General features: G+C 40.7%; 1 protein-coding gene across 3 annotated transcripts in view; it reads left to right on the plus strand.

The window, feature by feature from the left end:
- cd276 (CD276 molecule) overlaps nucleotides 1-7,500 on the plus strand; it is a 113,620-nt gene that overhangs the window by 7,264 nt on the left and 98,856 nt on the right. The gene's annotated exons all lie outside the window — the stretch shown is intronic.

Consider the following 7,500-nt stretch of genomic DNA (forward strand, 5'->3'; position numbering starts at 1 on the left):
ATAATAATAATATGTATTATTCTTATTTCATATAGACATGTAAATATAGTTTTTATTGTAGTAATAATAAGATACAAAAACAAAACAAAATCAGAAAACCTGGTGCTGAAGGAAAACAAGACTAAACCTAGCAAAACAACGAGGGCTCACACACACACACACACACACACACACACACGCACGCACACACACCTGGAAACAGCACTGAGGGAAGCTAAAAGAACTACAAAAGGACTCCAGAACAGAGACAGCATTCAGGAAACTTAGACTAAACATAAAAGTCCAAAATGACACAAAACATTAGGTTACATATATCTAAAATCAAGCATAACATTGATATGTTCTGAAATGTCCCATAAAATTGATGAGGTATCTTTGAAATTTGGTTTCATAGACGCACAGCATGAAAAAAAGATGTGATCTTTCCCAATTAAAAGTCCATCAGAGGCTTAAACAGCATATCCGTAGTTACATTTGCATATGGCATAAAGGGATTCCTGTGTAAGGTTGGATTCAAAATGAGCTCTGTAATTGGTTAGTATCGGCCTCTTTGGGAAAAAATGTAAAACTGCCCGTTTATGAAAACACACACACACAGCTGTGTAATACGAGAAAGGTCAGAAATATATTTAGGAAAGTTTAAAAATCAAATATGTGAATTTTTAGGTTATTCCCTATAGACCTGCAAACCTGGAGAGAAAAGAGAGGAAGACAGAAAAAAGGGTTTTTCCTTCTGACTCAGTGTTTGTGTTCACGTGTGTGTGTGTGTGTGTGTGTGTGTGTGTGTGCGTTCGGGTGTGGCGTCTGGAACTCAAGCCACAGTTATGGCTCTGTTTCATAGCTCTCAGTTTAATCCTCAGGACAGAAGTGGAGGGTGACGATGAGCTTTATTCCTCAGAGGATCCTCAAAATACGTAAGGAGGATCTAAAATACAGTTTCTCAACTTTTACCTTTCAACAGAAGAGCATAACTCAATATCCAAGACATCAATTGGGTCCTAGGATGTATGAGCTCATATGCTTTCATATTTTCATTCCCAGTTTCTCCATTTGTCTGTGTTTCCAGCACATCCAGTAGTTATAGCTTAAGGCCTGCGATCGGACGTGTGCTAAAGCTAGGGTTTATAAACTGGGGACGCAAGTTAAGGGAAAAACTCATAAGACTTCAAACAACTAACTAAACTTGATTTCCAAAAATCAAATTCCATTTTCCAGGAAAATCTTAGAAAAACTGGACATCCGAATAATCGCATCCGAAATAAAAGTTTGTGTTTACATAATATATATATGTGTGTGTGCGCACTGTGTATAATTATTCTGTATATGTAAATACACACACATGCATGTATATATTTAAGAAATATTTGCATGTATATATACTGTATATATTTATTTATAATTAATATAAATATTTTAAATATAAATAACACATTTTTCTTAAATATATACATGCATGTGTGTGTATTTACATATACAATTATACACAGTACACACACATATATTATGTAAACAAACTTTTATTTCGGGTGCGATTAACTAATCGTGATTAATCGGTGCCCAGCACTAAAATAAACACATGGTAAAATGTGTTCAATGCAAGTACAGAATGGAAGCTGAAAATATTATAAGAGTATCCAAAGCATTTAATAAACAAAAATGCAAGAGATGTAGAATTTAGCTGAAGTATTGCATAATAAATCAGTTTGATAGGAATCTTAGTGTCTAATCGCAGCAGTGTGTGTGTAGCTCTGATGAGGGTTATCAGATGTTTTTATGACCTTTTGACCTTTAAGACAGGACAGTAGAGAGCTGACGGGACACAGGAGACTGAGTGACCCGAGGCGGGTTTAAACGTCACCGCACACACACTAGGCCGCGCGTCTGACCCAGTTATCTGAGGTTATGGAAAATCTCGCGCACCAGATCGTGGCTAACCCATGCAGTCTGTCTTGGTCCTAATAATGCCCTTGTTATTTTTCTCCAGCTTGGGTGGAATTGCTAAAATGTAAGTATATGGAACTGCTAATTAAAGCCAAGCGCATCACAAAACACAAGCTCGTTGCCCTTTGATGTTTTAAGTCTGTGACAAAAACCCTTAGATCTTAGCAGCATTTGTCAACACTATTCTAGCATGCAAACTCGTGAAACACACTGCGACCTTAGGTGACCTAACCACGCGATACGATTCCAGCCAATCAGAAGAGCGTGTGGGCGGAGTCTCTCTGCAAGCGCACTGCACTCGCAACTAAATCAATCATAAATCACAGCCAATCAGAAGAGCGTGTGGGCGGAGTCTCTCTGCAAGCGCACTGCACTCGCAACTAAATCAATCATAAATCACAGCCAATCAGAAGAGCGTGTGGGCGGAGTCTCTCTGCAAGCGCACTGCACTCGCAACCAAATCAATCATAAATCACAGCCAATCAGAAGAGCGTGTGGGCGGAGTCTCTCTGCAAGCGCACTGCACTCACAACCAAATCAATCATAAATCACAGCCAATCAGAAGCGCGTGTGGGCGGAGTCTCTCTGCAAGCGCACTGCACTCGCAACCAAATCAATCATAAATCACAGCCAATCAGAAGAGCGTGTGGGCGGAGTCTCTCTGCAAGCGCACTGCACTCGCAACTAAATCAATCATAAATCACAGCCAATCAGAAGAGTGTGTGGGCGGAGTCTCTCTGCAAGCGCACTGCACTCGCAACCAAATCAATCATAAATCACAGCCAATCAGAAGAGCGTGTGGGCGGAGTCTCTCTGCAAGCGCACTGCACTCGCAACTAAATCAATCATAAATCACAGCCAATCAGAAGAGCGTGTGGGCGGAGTCTCTCTGCAAGCGCACTGCACTCGCAACTAAATGAATCATAAATCACAGCCAATCAGAAGAGCGTGTGGGCGGAGTCTCTCTGCAAGCGCACTGCACTCGCAACCAAATCAATCATAAATCACAGCCAATCAGAAGAGCGTGTGGGCGGAGTCTCTCTGCAAGCGCACTGCACTCACAACTAAATCAATCATAAATCACAGCCAATCAGAAGAGCGTGTGGGCGGAGTCTCTCTGCAAGCGCACTGCACTCACAACTAAATCAATCATAAATCACAGCCAATCAGAAGAGCGTGTGGGCGGAGTCTCTCTGCAAGCGCACTGCACTCGCAACCAAATCAATCATAAATCACAGCCAATCAGAAGAGTGTGTGGGCGGAGTCTCTCTGCAAGCGCACTGCACTCGCAACCAAATCAATCATAAATCACAGCCAATCAGAAGAGCGTGTGGGCGGAGTCTCTCTGCAAGCGCACTGCACTCACAACTAAATCAATCATAAATCACAGCCAATCAGAAGAGCGTGTGGGCGGAGTCTCTCTGCAAGCGCACTGCACTCACAACTAAATCAATCATAAATCACAGCCAATCAGAAGAGCGTGTGGGCGGAGTCTCTCTGCAAGCGCACTGCACTCGCAACCAAATCAATCATAAATCACAGCCAATCAGAAGAGTGTGTGGGCGGAGTCTCTCTGCAAGCGCACTGCACTCGCAACCAAATCAATCATAAATCACAGCCAATCAGAAGAGCGTGTGGGCGGAGTCTCTCTGCAAGCGCACTGCACTCACAACTAAATCAATCATAAATCACAGCCAATCAGAAGAGCGTGTGGGCGGAGTCTCTCTGCAAGCGCACTGCACTCACAACTAAATCAATCATAAATCACAGCCAATCAGAAGAGCGTGTGGGCGGAGTCTCTCTGCAAGCGCACTGCACTCGCAACCAAATCAATCATAAATCACAGCCAATCAGAAGAGCGTGTGGGCGGAGTCTCTCTGCAAGCGCACTGCACTCGCAACCAAATCAATCATAAATCACAGCCAATCAGAAGAGTGTGGCGGTGTCTCTACAATAAAAAAAAAAGTTTTTCCCCAAATCGTTCAGCTTTAGTGCACATCCACACTAGCGAGAGAGCAGCAATGAGCTTCAGAAAAGTTTGTCGAGCCTCTTTTCCAGAACCTCTCTCTGCCAGATTACAGTACTGAAGTGCGGCCAATGCCGTTTCTTTCTTTCCCCAATGCATTTTCTCAAGGTCAGCTAACTATAAACTTCATCGCTTTTATGTGTTGTCCCTTCCTCATGATCGATTGCATCGGAAGGGACATTTGGGGATCATTGCAGTGGCAAATTTGTTAGTGCATCCTTTTTTTTTCTTTTTTAAGTGTTGCTCACGACAGTCTGGCCTGCAGTGGCTGGTGTTCATGGCTCCCTCTCTCAGCAGCACTCAATGCGCATTAAAAGCGAGCGCATTACTCAGTTATGGATTATATCAGCAGATTTCACACGTCTTCTTCTGGGAATCAAGACCAGACCTGATGTACGTGACGTGCTGAGAGGGAACACTGTCTCTCATTCATCATTAGCCGCGTTTCCACTGTCTGGCCAGTGCTAGGCCAGGGCTTTAAACGGGCCGTGCCGGGCTAATAGCCTCGGGCCAGTAGCACCTGGCCTGCGTTTCCACTGTCGGGCCAGAAGCTCCACAGCGCGTCACTAAAACACGCCCGCAACACGCCTCTCTGGAACAACGTCACACTAACCCATCATTTCACCAACAAATGGAAGTTTTATCAGAAAGAAATCACTGGAAACAGCGTGCATCGCAAAACAAACATGATAAAAGCGGCCGTTTGCTGGCATTTTTGTTGTTTACTTGAATATTTAAAACCCAAGCATCGATGTTTTACCACAGGTTTACAATAAAAAGTGATACATTGATCATAATTAATTAATTTATGTCAAAATTGCACTTTAGTCACACAGAAATAAATGACCGTTAACGTTAGGTCTATTTCACAAAAGAAAGAGGACACACTTACATTATTCAGTCGAGGCTGTCTCTGTTTATTGGTAGTTACAGGACATATATCACATTTAGAAACAATGATAATTTCTACAAATAATGTTATATGCCACCAAAAATACGACCTGAGGAGCGTTAGCACAGTCTCGACTCCCAGTAGCTACAGATATATTTTCAGTCAGAGAAACAGGAAGCTCCCGAAAAAAAGTAGATAGTCCGGTATAAAGAGACTAGTACTAGTATATGTAGGCTACTGACAGATAAAATAAAAACATGATTGTGATAGCCTTTATGATTGGTCTTACTTCTTCAAGCGTTCACCATGTTTTTTTACTATGCGTATCTTGTTTACTATGTTTACTATGGTAATGGTTAGCGCGCATATTCTTTTGCATCGCGTATAAATATTTCTACCTTATACGGTGATCAGAAACCACATCGGATCACAAACAGAAGGCATTAAAACATGAAAGTGAGTTAAATTATTTTAAAAGTCTTTAATGCTGACAGAATCATTCGGCGCTCCTGTCTCTCGACTCAGGTAATCCCCGCCTCTGTTCGTAACCACTCCTCTAGCCCGAGCTGGCCCGCTTTGGCCCAAGGTATTCGACGGGCCAGAAATCCTGGCCGTTGGCCCCGAGTAAGCCCTGATCAAGCCCCGGAAGTGACAGTGGAAACGCGACTGGCCCTGGCACGCACTAGCACGGCCCGGCCCTGGCCGGGCAGTGGAAACGCGGCTATTCATTCATTCAACTTTGCAAAGAAGTTCAGCGGCGCTGTACCCAGATCAGCTCCGCACCTGAAATGAAGATGATCGTTAATGATCTTTATTCTGTCAGAGAACAGGAACGGTTCTTAACCTAATTTATTTCTGAAAAGCTAATACTCTGTGGCTATTTCAGTCTGTGTGATTTTATGCAATATATATCATTTAGCATATACATAAATAAATTAATAAATACATAAATATAGTCTTAATATTTCTGTTTGAAATTTAATTTTATTACAGCATAATAGCATAATAGGGTAAATTAATGTATATGAATTGTTTTTCTCTCATCAACAACAAAGCCACACATGTATTTATTTGCCATAAGCAAAGCAAAGGAGACTAATGAATTTAAGTTATCATATTGTGATTACAGTAATTCTGACTCAAATGTAGCATCAGAGGGGTTTCAAGTCTAAACCCTCTGAAAGTATTCATATTATATTATAAATTAATATTTTTTTTATTTGATTAATTAATTATAGCTAAAAATGTTTAACATTCAGGCTCCAATCAAACATAATAATTCCAGTCTAATAAAAATCATAATTTTGTTTTAAATTGTATTTATTAGTATAATAGTAATAATATAATTTGATTCCTTGTTGTGCTGTCTTGTGTTTTAAGAAAAAGTAATTACATTTTGAAAAGCCTCCACTGACATCATCAATAGAATGTTCAACTTTCACAATGTAACGGACAGCGATGACATCACATGTATTTTGCATATTGAATAGAGATTGGTCCGCTCTTCCTGCATTTATACAGAATGTAAACTTAAACCTGAAGACTACATTTCTACCGCCAGTTATTGCAGATCCAGTCGTCTTCTGCTTCATGATCCCATTTCCGCTTGATCTGTTTCTCCACTTCATTGCATTTGGTAAAACTGTCATCTTTTTTATCTCCACACGGCGGATTCTCTGCTGTCCGTATCTCTGAAAGATGGATATTTATGAAATGATATTTACACAGTGAATGTCATTATGTTTTGACAATATCACCCTATCGGACCAATAAAGCCCTTTGAGCAGAACTTAATCTCATAGGAAGAGGAGAGAAAGGAAGAGAGAGAGAGAGAGAGAGAGAGAGAGAGGGATAGAGAGTGCAGAGGTGTTATTATGTTTCAACAATACACTGACATACCCGACTCATAAATCTTATTCAAATGGAAATCAATCTCTCACATGCAGTGTGTGAAGGAGAAAGCCAGAGCAATAAGGGCAACCGGAAGACACTCACTCAATAGTGTTGGGTTATAAATAACCCAACGAGTAACCCAACTATGGGGTGATATAGCACCTTGCATTGGGTTAAAAGCCATTTGGGTTAAAAGTAACCCAACAGTTAAGTTAACTATTCATTTTTATTTATAACATTATTTTAATAAATAAAATACACTTCGTTTTCAAATACAGATTGTTTATTTGTATAAAACAATAAGCGTGTCTCAACAAACTTATACATTTTTGGGGAGTCCAGACTTTAATGTAAATATACATAATTGTGTACATAAATTCAAAATACACTAGTGTACATACAACATTTAAACCAACAGCCTGATTAGTACTAGAAATTACCCAACGATTTTAAAAATGACCCAACATTTTTGGAAAATAACCCAACATAGTGACCCAAATATGTGTAACCCTACGGTTGGGTTAAAAAAATAACCCAACATTTGTTACTGTGCAGAGAGTGAGAGAGGTGATTAGATGGTCCCTGTGGTCCGGTGTTACCCATGATGCTTTGTGATGGTGATGTCACCGAGGAAATCCTCTCTGTCAGATCATGGGAAGAAAGAGAGAATGATGTGAACTTGCAAATTACTTCTTTTGTCGGCCGGCGACAGTGAGAATTGAAAATCCAAAGGAGGTTTTAAGCCCTC

The sequence above is a fragment of the Rhinichthys klamathensis genome, unplaced genomic scaffold (assembly GCF_029890125.1).
Source record: "Rhinichthys klamathensis goyatoka isolate OS25496 unplaced genomic scaffold, OSU_Roscu_1.1 h1tg000519l_1, whole genome shotgun sequence".
NCBI classification, from domain to species: Eukaryota; Metazoa; Chordata; class Actinopteri; order Cypriniformes; family Leuciscidae; genus Rhinichthys; species Rhinichthys klamathensis.